This window comes from Antechinus flavipes, chromosome 3 (genome assembly GCF_016432865.1).
Source record: "Antechinus flavipes isolate AdamAnt ecotype Samford, QLD, Australia chromosome 3, AdamAnt_v2, whole genome shotgun sequence".
Classification (NCBI taxonomy): domain Eukaryota; kingdom Metazoa; phylum Chordata; class Mammalia; order Dasyuromorphia; family Dasyuridae; genus Antechinus; species Antechinus flavipes.
Genome location: NC_067400.1, coordinates 359,831,649 through 359,845,786, shown reverse-complemented (window position 1 = coordinate 359,845,786; position 14,138 = coordinate 359,831,649). Strand labels below are relative to the sequence as shown.

The following is a 14,138-nucleotide window of genomic DNA, read 5'->3' as shown; positions in this document are numbered from 1 at the left end:
AGGAAATATAGCTAATGTCAATTTGATTTGACAACATCTACAAAGGGTCTATGAATATCTTTTTCCTTGTAATTCTCCCTCCCCCAACAAGATCTTTCCAATCTTAAACATGTGGCAATATAATTCAGGGAAAAAATGTTTTCTTCAAATTGCAAAGAAATTTCCCAATGAAACTACCATGTTCCTGCTTCACATTTTTGAACTGTTATCCAAATTGCCAGTGGTTTCAATTATCCCATTTTGAATGATTTCATATTAATATTATCACTAAAAAACAAATAACAAAGGAAAAATACATGTCTCTCTTTAAGGACAAGCTCTTAGGGGAATTTGGAGTTCTCATTTTCAAACCTGTTGAGAGCTCTAATTTGCAAAACATTTAGAATTATGTGCAACCCTCCTGGACACTGACATGAACAGAACTGAAACACTGTTTACTGTTTTAGCAAGATCAAATCAATCGATCAAAATATAAAGTGTACCAAACACTGTGCTAAGAGCTAAGAGTTAGAGACAGTCCTCCCCTCAAGGAACTCACAAAACCATCAGGAGAGACAATATGAAAACAAATGCAAACCATATACAAGGGAAATAAGAAATAAGACAGGGGAGGCACTGGAATTAAGAGCAGTTGGAGAAGGCTCTTTATGGAAAATAAGATTTTAGATGGGACTTGAAGTCAGGAAGATCAACAGTCAGAGGGTGGAGAATTCCAGGCACAGGAGGCAGTCAGAGAAAATGGCCCCACTGAGAGATGGAGTATCTTGTTCATGGAATAGCCAAGAGGCCAGCATCACTGGGTCTTAGAGTATGTGTTGGAGAGTAAAGTGTAAGATTAGAAAGATAAGAGAGGGTTAGGTTATAAAGAACAATGAAAGCCAAACAGAGAAACAATTTTTATTTGAGCCCTGAGGCAATTGGAAGCCAAAGGAGTTGAAAAGAGAGAGAGGAAGAAGTCTAAATGTCTATGTTAATCCAAGTGACCTAAAGGGAGACCTAGTTAAATCTCAGCAGAGAATGAAGTCTACTGTCTGTTACTCACCTGTCTGTCACAGAAGGTACAACATGAGCTTTCTCTCAAGGATGAAAAAGGGCAGGTCTGATGTTCCCCCTTCCCCAAGAGTTTCCCTTGTCCTGCTCTGCTCATTCCCACAGTCACCCGCCTAGCTCTCCACTTCATTAGTGGATCTATGAGGTGTGATAGAGAATAAAACAAGTGGATAAGCCACACATGATTCTGCATCTCATTAACTGATAGTAATAGTTAGTATTCTGCCATCGTTGTAACCTACCAAAAATACATAGACCTTACACACACACACATACACACAATTTTTAAAAAAGTCTCCTGCCTGTGTTTTTGTGTTGTTTCTAATTTTATTTTGTTTATATATTTTTCACATGTTTGGGTATGCTAGTAGTTTATGTTTTTGATTATAAACTACCCAAATATAGATAATGTTTGTACAGTTCTTTTTGCACAAAATATATGCAAATTTGGGGCCTTAATAAATTATTTTGGTTTTGATTAATCATAGAGTCAAAACTATTTAGTCTTTAGAGGGAGTTTAATTTCATTTAAATTTGGGATCAATAGAGTTGGGCTGTTTCTCATCTAGGTTTCTCTTAGGTGAGAAAAGTTTTCATTGTGGTGATCTAAGACATTGTAGGATTCAATACAGAATCTGAACTTTTTTTTTTTTTTGAAATAGAGATTTCATTGCACACTGGTTTTTAACTTTGGGACTGGAGGCTCTGAAGGCAATCTACCCTAGAGCTAAGGAAGATTCTTTTTTCAGATAAAGTGAAAATAGATTCAATCAGAAGAGAAAACTAGGGAAAATATACTATATGTCAGCCATATTAATCAATATTATTTAGACTATTTAAAACAATTAGATAGTATAAGTTGAAATATTGCTGTGGTATGGCAAATGATGAGTTAGTGGATTTAGAAAAATATGGAAAGACTTGTACCTAAGAAGAAGGAAATTATTCACCTTCAGAGAACTAGAGGATAGAAAATCATAAGATAACCTTAAATAGATGTATATGAATGTATATGTATATGGTTATAGCCATCTATGAACATGTATGTGTATATCTTTATATATATTACATACATATATTTGTGTGTACACGTATACATATATATAAATACATACATATATTTCTATGTATGTAGAATATATCCATCTGCACTTAATTGTAGTCTGCTTAGGGGAAATGAGGGAGGTAGGAAAGAGGGAAAAATGAATAAAGTAAAAAGTACACAGCAAAGAACAAAAGAAAACCTACAAGGAAGCAAAGAGAAGATCAGCAAATACAATATGTATATTATATATATGTATATATATGTATATATATATAGAAATATAAATGCATTGTTTCATATTTTGAATTGTCTCATGTTCTGCTATGCACATGAAAAAATTTTTTCCTCTTTTTCTGTTTTTTTTTTTTCTTTTGTATTTAAGTTTTAGATAAACACTTTAAGAAAAAGGAAGGTCCTTTTGCACATAGGAAAAAATGATACACAAATGGAAAGACTCTCAGAAATTAGACAAATATGAGGGACAACCAATGTTAAGATTATAAATCTGTATGACCATTGAACTTTCTTTAAGTCTTGGCTTCCTTCGTAGTGAGACTTGGACAGTCACAGAGAGAAGTCAACTTCTTATTTCCTCCAAACACAGATCAATTCTGCTTTCAGGTTGGTACATTACAGAGTTTATTAAATTACATGTAACAAATGTATGTTAAGCACACTTTGAGCAAATTGATAGTCAGCTTGAAATAAAGGGTAGGCACAGAGATCCTGAGTTGGGGAGATCTGGATTCAAACTAAATTTTTGGCAATGAGATCCTAGGCAAGATACTTAAAACTTGGGGGCAGCTAGGTAGCGAAGTGGATAGAGCACCAGCTCTGAAGTCAGGAGAACCTGAATTCAAATCTGATCTCAGACACTTAACACTTCTTGGCTGTGGGACCCTGGGCAAGTCACTTAACTCCAATTGCCTCAGCTTAAAAAAAAGATATTTAAAACTTTCAATTGTCTTCAAACTCTCTCCTAGAAGTTTCAGAGAAGGTCCAGTTCTGATTTGGTAACTGGAGTTTTTTCACTGGGAGTTCCCCATACTGATGAAGTAATAATAGTAGCAAGTGTTTTTATAACATTTTAATGTTTCTAGAGCAAATATACCTCTAGTTGAACTACTACATATATGCTACTACTTGAGCTTCACAACAAATCTTTTTGGCATTTACAATTGTTTTCCATTTTAACCAGTGAGGAAATTGAGGCTGAAATAGAAGTTATGTGATTAATCAACATCCTCCTGATTTTGAGTTTAGTGTTCTGTCAACTATGTCACCAAGTTACCTTAAAATCACAGCTCTGATTTTTAAAAATGTGCAAAGTATTATGATGAATACTAAAGATACACAGATCAAGCCAAATTGTTCTTACCCTTAAAGTGTTTACATTCATGAGTGGGGGTGGGCTATATGTGCCAAAATGTTTGTGGCAGCCCTGTTTGTAGTGTCTAGAAGCTGGAAAATGAAAGGATGCTCATCAATTGGAGAATGGTTGGGTAAATGTGGTATATGAATGTTATGGAATATTATTTTTCTGTAAGGAATGAGCAGCAGGATGAATACAGAGAGGACTGGCGAGACTTACATGAACTGATGCTAAGTGAAATGAACAGAACCAGGAGATCATTATATACCTCAACAACGATACTCTTTGAGGATGTATTCTGATGGAAGTGGATCTCTTCAATAAAGAGAGTTAATTCAGATCAAAGATCGACAGAAGCAGCTACACCCAAAGAAAGAACACTGGGAAATGAATATAAATTGCTTGCATTTTTGTTTTTCTTCCCGGGTTATTTATACCTTCTGAATTCAATTCTCCCTGTGCAACAAGAGAACTGTTCAATTCTGCACACATATATTGTATCTAGGATATACTGTAACCTATTCAACATGTAAAGGACTGCTTGCTATCTGGGGGAGGGGGTGGAGGGAGGGAGAGGAAAAATCGGAACAGAAGTGAATGCAAGGGATAATGCTGTAAAAAAAAAATTACCCTGGCATGAGTTCTATCAATAAAAAGTTATTAAAAAAAATGAGTGGGGGTGGGAAATAACATGTATACAACACAAAGCAAGTTCAAGGATGGGAGGATGCTAATGAGAAAGGGGAGGGACAGAGAGTCAAGACAGACTTTTGTGCAGCAGTTCCTGTCACTTAGAGGATGGGAAAAGAGCTTAAGGGCTAGAGATAGGGATGCACATTCACAAAAATAGAAGCCCCTTGTACTAATGTATGGAGGCAGGAGATGAAACATCATAGAAGGCAAAAAGGCCAAGTGTAAGTTAAATGGAAAACATATGGAATAATAAGAAAAGGGAATGGAAAGAGAGGTGAGAGCCAGATTTTAGAGGACTTGAAATATCATCAAGAAAGTATGATGCATATGTGTACATAGCATTTAAAGAACCTTTTAAGAATAAAAAGTTCTATAAATGCTAAATACTATTTCAGAAGCACATTACTAAGTTAGATCTAATATTTTCTAATTCTGTTTTTTGACAGTTTTCAAATGTTATAATTATTTTTCTCAGAGTAAAAATGTGGAAAATGTGCATTCTGGCTTCCCCTAAAACTCAGCATAAGCAGACTATGCTCAGTCCATATTCTTTAGCTAAACCATCACACAGTTTTGCCTTGTGGCTCCTATATCAAAATTGCTGTTCACTGATAAATTGGGTTCCAACAAAAGCAAGTGTATGCTTTCCAGACTTTAGGAAAAAATTATTCATTTAGTCTTCAAATGTTTTAGCAGTTATTACTCATGGGAAGAAACAAAAAGTACAAAGCACCATGCTATACATTGAAAAGAAATGCTTTGCACATATTTATATTTATTTGTATATGGATTATATTTCTCCCAGTAGTCCCTCCCTATTTCCAGCACCTTAAGGACAAGGAATGTTTGGTTCATTTCTTTGAACTACATATGTGCAAATATTTGTATAATCATCTATCTCTATGTATGTATATCTATATACATCTGTTTTCCTAGTTTATATACATCTGTATATCTTTATACACAGCTGGTGTTTATATATATCTAGTGAATCCAGTGATTCTAGCATATATCTATTGAAGAAAACACTATGTACAAGTGTCCATTCTCTCATTTTTTTTACTTATTTTGCTCCCACTAATAAGGAAGGGAAAGAGAGGCTAGTCTAGTGCTCTATCCTTTATGCCATCTAGCTGCCTAACAGATTAATTTGATTTATTAAATAGATTTATGAGACAACTCAATATAGTGGAAAAAGAATTGGTTTCCAAATTAGAAGGTCTCAAATTCCAGTTCTCAAAGATCAAACCAAATGGTTCCTGCCCTCAGAGGCTTACTTTCAAGAATATATTTATATAATACAAAGCATATACAAAGCAAGTTCAAGGGTAGGAGGATGCTAATAGAAAGGGGAAGGATAGAGAGTCAAGAAAGACTGCCTGTGCAACAGATCCTGTGGTTTGAAAGATGTTAGAGAATCTGAGAGCTACAAACTGGAGTGCACATTCACAGAAATGGGGAGCCCCCTGTACTAAGGCAGAAGATAACCCTGCTACTCAATATAAGACTTTATCTGCTTCAGTAGAGAGAGTTCCTCTTGAGAATACCTAACATTAATGAAATTACAAAAACAAACAAACAAACCTCCTAGATTTACAGTTTCTAATCCCAGGAATGGTTTTTACCCTGATCCTGACTACCTTTGAGAGAGACCAGAAATCTTTATGTGTCACCTTTCTCACTGATTCTGCAACTATTATTTCATTCTACTAACTTAACTCAAGGGCAGCAAGGTGGCCCAGTGGGCTCAGAATCAGTAAGACTTGTCTTCCTGTGTTCCTATCTAGCCCAAAATACATAATATCTATATGCTGGGCAAGTCACTTAACTTGTCATTTATACTTCTGTAAAATGAGCCCGAGAAAGAAATGGCAAGACATTTCAGGGTCTTTGTCAAGAACACCCTAAAATGGGGTCGCAAAGAGTTGGACAAAACTGAAATGTCTGAACAACAGCAGAGGGGCTTAACTATCAAGCAAGTGTAGATGTGAATATATCTGTGAGCTCCTCCACTTTGCAATCTTGTAAGGATAAGAACAGTATAATATTTCCCCATTATCAAATTGTAGCTCTTTAATTTTGATTTAATTTTCCAAATTAAAAATATAGCGTAGTTATGTTCTTTTTCCTACGTGAAGCAAGCCTTCTTGGAATTCAGGCAAGGGGAGATAAATTCTCTTCTCTTGTCTTAAAAAATGTTAGCCCTTCATCCTCAGGACTTCCACAGCCTTTGTGAGCATGAGGTAGAAGACATTTCTTGCAATGCTGTAGTCAGTTACAGGAATTAGTGTGGGAACACTCAGGGGGCATGCACAGCTTCCATGACAAACATTTGATATTAAGAACACCCCTCAAGTGACCATTTGTTGCCTAGAGTCACTGAGAGCCATTAAGTCTTTTCATGCTGTGGACAGTGTTTTCAGAATAACTCAGACTGTGCCCTGCACTCTTATCCAAAACAAAATTTCCCTATAGGTCACATTTCCAATAATTTCCTACTCAGTTTGCTTTAGAAAAAAAAATCTCATAAACAAACTGATATTTCACCTGTTCTAACTCAGTGTCTAATCGAATTCGGAAGTCAAGCCTCTTCAATAACTTCAAATTCAGAGAAATTTAAGTCTGTCTTCAAGTTTAAAAACAATCTTAATATCTCTTCTCCCATCCCTAGAGTGAGTGATCTTTTAGTGCCTTCCAGATAACATTAGATGTCACTTCTCTGGCTTCTTCCAATACCATAGGGCACTTCAACACATTAGTCCTCCTTAGTCAACCATTTCAACACAAATGTGGTAGCTTTTGCTCCCTCCAGTAATGTCTTTTGTGAATAGATGAATTTGTTTTCTTTCTTTTTTTCTCCTCCCTACCTACTTTCATTCCTTCCTTCTTTTGTTCGTTCCTCCCTCTTCCTTCCTTCTTTCCTTCCCTTCCTCTCTTCCTTCCTTCTTTCCTTCCCTCCCTTTTTCTTTCTTCCTTCCTTCCTCCCTCCCTCCCTTTTCTCCTCCTTTTTCTTAAAACTTCTCCCCAGCACTGCATTGTTTTCGAAGGCCTTCATTCACTGACAGCTGCTCTGTTCTTCTCTTCCTCTCAGAGAACAACTTCTTTTCCCATCCCTAAACCACCATCATTCCCATCTCTGTTGCCAAACTGTTAGTTTTGGAGTCATAGTAAAGAGTCTGGAGACAAATTACAACCACAACAGCTGTGTTTACTAAGCTACAAATGAACTCATCCCAGTGCTATTAGAATTGCACGAGCAGGCAGCCATTTGGAACCTACCAGCATTGCTCCACCCTCAGGATGTACATTGGCTGGCTGGGCCATAGGCCCTTCCAAGCAAGTGATTGGCTTTGTGAATACATTCCATTTTCCTGCTAAACCCCAGAGACCTCTTTGGGCCCTCAGTGTTTATACCAGAAGAACTTACCCTCAATACTTAGGTATTCTTCCTTCTCATAGTTGGAGTAATTGCCACTTGGTTTTTGTATTGTCTGTCTGGGAGAGCGTTGCTTGAAGTAGAGTAGATACTACTTGAATAGCAACATAAAAACTCCCTTTCTGCTAAAAAAATAAAATAAAATAACCCCACTGGCCTATCCCACATGCTTATACACCAATATTAGAAATTTATTCTTGAATTGATAAGTATAATTTGTCTAGGATCTTAGGAACAACCTACCACTTTGTACCACTTTTCCAATAACTTGGCTCCCTGTTCTCCTGCCCTGTGTTTGAATTTCTGCTTTATTTTGCTGCTAGTATCCAATATCCTCCCAAAATTAGGGTTTTGTTTTGGTTCCCACTAATCTCTCCAGAAAGTAATGTGTTGCCTTTAAGCTCTATAGTTATCCCTTTTATGGTTTCAATACATCACAAGTTGTCTTAAGAAATTAAATTGAAATTTTTGAGGAGTTTTGTGGAAGCAACAGACCATATATTAAGCCCAGCAGATGATAGAGAAAAAGTTTAGAAACTCAGAAATGCATAAAATATATGTATAGAATTATGTAATATTAAAGTATTTTATCTTTTAATATTATAATAATTCAGACTTCTTTCCTGGTAAGAAGGGAGAGCCAAAAATTTTTGCGTGAATTTTCCAGATTATAGGGGCTGAGGCCAGCAACTATGATTACTCAGTCTAGCCTATCCTGCCCTCATGAGCTCTTAGAAGAGAAAAAAGAGAGTGTAATGTTGGAGAAGAAAGGCATATCTGGGTAAGATCCCAGAGTATTTCTATGAATTAGATGAAGGGCAGCAGGTATACAAATAAAAGAAAATATTGTGAAAGAAAGAAATGGGGCAAAGAAAGACACTGTCATCTTTACAATTTTGCTTAAAGTTGACATTTGTTTTGCTGTTTTTCAGATACTTTTTTCTTTTAAGAAATTAAATTACTTTTCAACGAACAATAATTTATTTCCTTTTGCTCCTACCTCTCCTCTTTCATTTAAAAAGAGAAAGAGAGGGAAAATTCTGGTAATAAATATACATAGTCAAGTACAATGTAATTCCTGTTTTGGCCAGGTCCAAAATGAGTCCACGACTCTAATGTGTATTACAAGTTCATCTCCTCTTTAATATAGAGAACATGGTTTACCTTCAGTCAGTGTTGGTTATTATGTCAAACAAAGTTAAAATTTTTGTATTTACAATGTCGTTGTAATTGTATAAATTATTCTCCTGGTTCTACTTACTTTACTCTGCCCCAGTTCATACAAGTCTTCTCAGGTCTCTCTCTGAAACTTCTCTTTCATCATTCCACATGATATTCTATTCCATCAGGGGTTTTGAATTTTGGGAAGTTTTTTTTTTTAATATCCTAATACTGTATTTCAACATAATTGGCTTTGTAATCATACATATTATTATTTATGCATTTAAAAAACATTATTCTAAGTGGCCCATAGTCTTCAAAGGGGGATCCACAAACAAACAAAAAAAAAAAATTAAGAACCTTTGTATTACATTCAAGTAACATTTTATTCATCCATTCCCTAGTTGATAGTCTCTCCTTTACTTTTGAGTCTTTATGACTACAAAAAGAACTACTAACAATATTTTTGTACATTTTGGTGCTTTATTTTCCACTCTTGAATGTATTGTTCAATATATTTTTATATCTATGTGGGCATCTGAGAAGAGAAGAAAGGACATGAATAAAACAGTCTCTAAGTCTAGCATTTTGAAAAGTGGACATCAGGTAAAATAAATTCAGATATCAAGTTTATTCCAGGATAGGTAAGCAGTGTCTTAGATTGCTTGAGGGATTCTTAGATTTAAGAAAAAGGGTTTGGAGTCTCTGGATTTATAACTAGAGTTAATGTAATATGAAGTTGAAGTAGTAGTATGACTTGAGGGATGACAAGTGGTTTCCCTGACTTAAAATTTCTGTCCCACTTGCATGGCACACCATGCTTAATGTTCTCAGTAGTAAAGATGACTCTTATATTAAAAAAAATAATTCTATGAATCCTCTACAAGAAATGTAAATATCCCTGGGAAAAAAGTACTACAAAAACCCACTCTAAACCCCAATTCAGTTGATCAGATTACTAGATATTACCTTAAAAGGTAGAGAATGGACAGAATTCTTTAGGAAAGGACATAAGAAAGACCAATTGGTAATAGAACTGAAATGCTGCCCAAGGAGAACAAGTTGAAGTGGGGGGTGGGTCCTAGACCCTTGAAGTAGAGGTGAGAATAAGTACAAAAGGGAATCAAAAGCCTAAGGGGAAAAAGAGGTAAAATTTTAAAAATCTGAATTCTTAGTTGTCATTTTGTTTGCAGTCAGTCTTGTCTACCATCAATGGGATCAAAGTGTGGACCTTTAGTTTTCTAAACTAGGCTGAACCTCCCAGATTTCTCAATCATGGCCAAGCAACTTCATTTTGGAAGCTCACTTCAGGCTAGGAAGGCATACTTCAGAAGTACAGGTTCCTCCTATTCCCATCTCCAGTTAAGGAAGACACCCAGGTTAGCACTCTCTTCATTTGCCACCAGGCTGTACAGCTCAGGATTTCTCCAAAATGCCCCCTTGCTGGATACTTTCTGCTTGCTCTTCTCCTTTAGCTTTTTAAAAATGTACAGTCTTTCCCCAGTAGAATGCCAATTTGTTGAGGGCAGGGATTGTTTTTTCAGTACTTATCATAGTGCAAGTGTTTGTGTTTTTTGATGGCACTTCTACAGGTGTGGGTCAAGACATTTGAGATCTTCCCAAACTGATATGTGGACAGAGAACTAAATGCTACCAGAGGATAGTCAAAAACCAAGCACAAAAATGAATTCTCAGTCCTTTAGCCTTTGAAAAATTACAGACCACTTTCCTTACTCGGATTGGGCAAATTGGCAAGTAACTGGACTATAAAAACTGATGTAATTCATATTGAATGACTGCCTTTCCCTGCCTTTACTAGGTTAGGAATCTTGGTGAAATCACGGAAGGTTGTTCCAGAGGGTTTTTTTTTTGCTCCTGCTCCCTTCAGGGATGAAGAACAAAATCCCCCACACTATATTTAATCAAGACTTAAGCTAAAGAGTCCTTCTGACCACTGATGACTTTGTGCAATTCTGCCTCACTGAAATCCAATTCACACATAAAGCAAGACATCATCTCATGATGTTATTTGTCCTCTTGGAAAATGAAGAATAAACAACTTTATTGCAGCAGTATGAATTCTTACTGGAAGAGGAAAGAGGAGGTTGGAACATTATTATTCTAAAAAGCAAATCAGTCAACTGGAAACCCCAATTGCAGGTTTAAAACTGTGAACAACCCATCCTTTCCAAAAGAAACAGTTCGATCACAAGCTGGGAGCATTTACAGAGATGCTGGGGCACACACTTGCTGTTGCAATCAATGGCAACTCCTTGTATAAATTTCAAGGGTGACAAGGATTAGCCTCTGATGGTGGGATCTGAAGATGAATGTTGATTTCGAGAAATTAGAACCTTAATTATGTAGCAGCGGGGCACTAATGAAGTCACATGCTTATTATAAGCATTTTCAACAGGGAAGCTAAGAAACTGAGGCACTCTTCTATTTAACCTCTCTCAAACCTCTTTTGTCTTCACTGCAGGCAAAGGCCTAATGCTGCATCAAAAAGAACAACTGATTGAAAGGAATGAAACAAGATGTTTTTATAATTTTGCATAATTCTTTTCTGCAGGTTTCTGTTCTTATGTAGCCATAGGGAGCTGCTTTTGAAGGAGATAAGATTAGGTCTCCTTCAGCAGACAAGTTGTTCCTGGGAAAAGTTAAGCTGAATAATTATAAAATCTAAGGACTGGAATTAAATTGACTTAATCTAGAAGTTTATCTTTCTAAACTCTCTGGAATACTAGTAAGAAATAAGTAAAAGAGCCAAAATAGAAGTCAAAAGGTCCATTCCTTGGAAATTTGGGACTTTAATGATAAGATTCCCTTGGGCCTTTGCACCAAGCCCATTTATTCCTGTTTTCACATATGGATGATATTCTTGGTTATTCATTCTCTTAGTACAAATAGTTAGAAACAGCAAATTAGTAAAGGGAAAGGGAAATGCTACCACAGAAACTTTGATAACGACCAATAACTTTATAATTTTAGAAAAGACATAAAAACTATAAAAAACAAAATGAGATATAAGAACTAAAATGACACCAGTCTAAGACCATACATTGGAAGGGCAAATAGTTCTAATATCCCCCCAAAAATAGGAATTTTAGTTTATTATAACAGAATGTAATAAATTGTGTTGAAAATGATGGATAAATCTTCAAAAGAAAGTGAAACTATGTTATATGCTCTGCTTAAGAAGGCAGGGGAAGCATGTGATACATTTAAAGGGGGGGAAAGGAATTAAGACTAAATGAGTGCTAGTCCTAGGATTGTCACTAACTAGATATATGGCCTTTTCCTTAGGTTTAAATTAACTCATTTGTAAAATTAGATTTTCTCTCAGGATCTTTTCAGTGACATTATTCTAGATTATTTAATTTTAGAAATATTCCCACCAAAAAGTGATCAAATCACTGAATAAATATTTACTATATTTGTAAAAAAAAAAAAAAAAAAAAAAAAGCATGATAAAGTTTTTTGGAACTTTGAACTAAGTCAGTATTATGTGGCAAATTTACCCCACAAATTCAAGATAAATGGAATGATATTGCACTTAAAATTCTATTTTCTTTGAGAGAGCTCTTTTCATAGTTATATCCTTTGGAAGCTTTGAGATCAATGAATACATTGCATAGTCAGAGTACCTGGCCCTGGAGAAGGATAAAAGGAGTCTAAGTTAGTTATACTGGTGGGTTAGGTTAGGAGTAACCTCAATTAACAGGTTCCTTGGTTCCCCAAAGGGACATACCTCTCACTTGTCTGAGCATGTCTTCCCTTGAAGTTCATAAGCACAGATAATCCCAAGAATCTTAAATCAAAATGGTACCACCAAAGTTCAGCTGGTCCACTTCCCTACCTTTAGGCAACTAATTATTTAAACAATTTAAGGAAAACGGCCATTTATTTTCATAAAGTTATTTTGTGGAAGGGATGTGAGAGGGGTGGAATAGAGAGGTGGAGGAGAGAAGATCCCACAACCTTCAAGGGTAGCTCATTCTAATGTTAATAGCAACAACACAAATTTGTGGCCTGAGTAACACTCATTTTAAAAAGAACATCTGTTCCTTGTACTTGGTTCCCTGGATGCTCTGAGATGGGAACATTTTGGAAAAAGAAACCAAACTCCTACACACTGTGTTGTGTTCAAAATTTCAAGAATATGTCCTATATTTATGCTAAATTTCAAAACGTGCTACATCTGTTTGGGCCTCTCCCAGCATACAAAACTAGAATGATGTAATAAAGTCAAAATCACATCTCAAACTTCTGGTGTTGAAACAAATCAAACTGACTTAGACATTGGATTAGCCTGCCTTTTCTCATGCTTGAGGAGTAAACACTGCCTATAAAACTGAAGAAAATTTTAACACCTTGGGATTTTTAGACTATTTTCAAATATTTATGCCAAGGAAATAATATTTTAGGGATTTTGGTTGGCCCTTATAGCATTTCTTTCTTTCTTTCTTTCTTTTTCTTTCTCTTTCTTTTTCTTTCTTTCTTTCCTTTCTTCCTTCCACTCATTCTTTTCTTTTTTCCTTTCTTTCTATGTATGTGTTGAGTATCTATCTATCTATATACCATTCATCCATCCACCCATCCATTCTCTATACCATCTATCTCTTTTTTTTGGGGGGGGACCCTAAGAGATTTTAGAGTAATAGTTCCTTCTAGCTGTGAAACTGAGAAGGTTGTCAAAGTCACCTGGCAGAAAGTAGGACTCAAATGTAGAGACAGGAACAATAAAATTTCAAGGTCAAATCAATATAACCAAGCTTTTCCCCATCCTTGCCTGAGAGTAGATGGGAAAGTAGAAAGAAAGATGAGATTAATATACACCTCTTTTCTTTTACCTTCTGTATTTTAAGTCACCCATGAAAACATCACCATTCTACCTATGATCTCATTTCACAACCTAATTGAGAAGGGGAACAAGAAATATTTCTTTTCTTATCAGTCTCAGCTAAAAAATGTCTTGGTATTAGATCAGCATTTAGTGTCAGTAAATAAAGAAGTATAATTACATGGAAACCTTATAAGATAACCCTTTGTAAACCAAATACTCTTCCCCAACACATTAGTGCTCACTTGAGAGAAAACTATGAGATGGTAGCCTTGCAAACAGAAAGGAAGTCTTTCCTTTCAAGCAAGAGTATGTCCTGGACCATCACATGTAATACTCCAACATTTGGCAATCTAATAAAGTTTGTACAACCCCTTTCAGGGAAAAAAAAACAAACAAAACAACTTGTCTTTTCTCTTAAATAAAATAAAATTCCAAGGATTACACAAGACTCCAATTACATTGAAACAAAGATACTATTTTCTCCCAACTAAGGTCAAGGATCCCTGAAATCTATTCATATACCCAAGTTAAATTT

At 35.6% G+C, this 14,138-nt stretch overlaps 1 protein-coding gene across 3 annotated transcripts in view; it reads right to left on the bottom strand.

Moving 5' to 3' along the window:
• Nucleotides 1-14,138, bottom strand: part of MGAT5 (alpha-1,6-mannosylglycoprotein 6-beta-N-acetylglucosaminyltransferase) — a 376,800-nt gene that overhangs the window by 80,022 nt on the left and 282,640 nt on the right. The gene's annotated exons all lie outside the window — the stretch shown is intronic.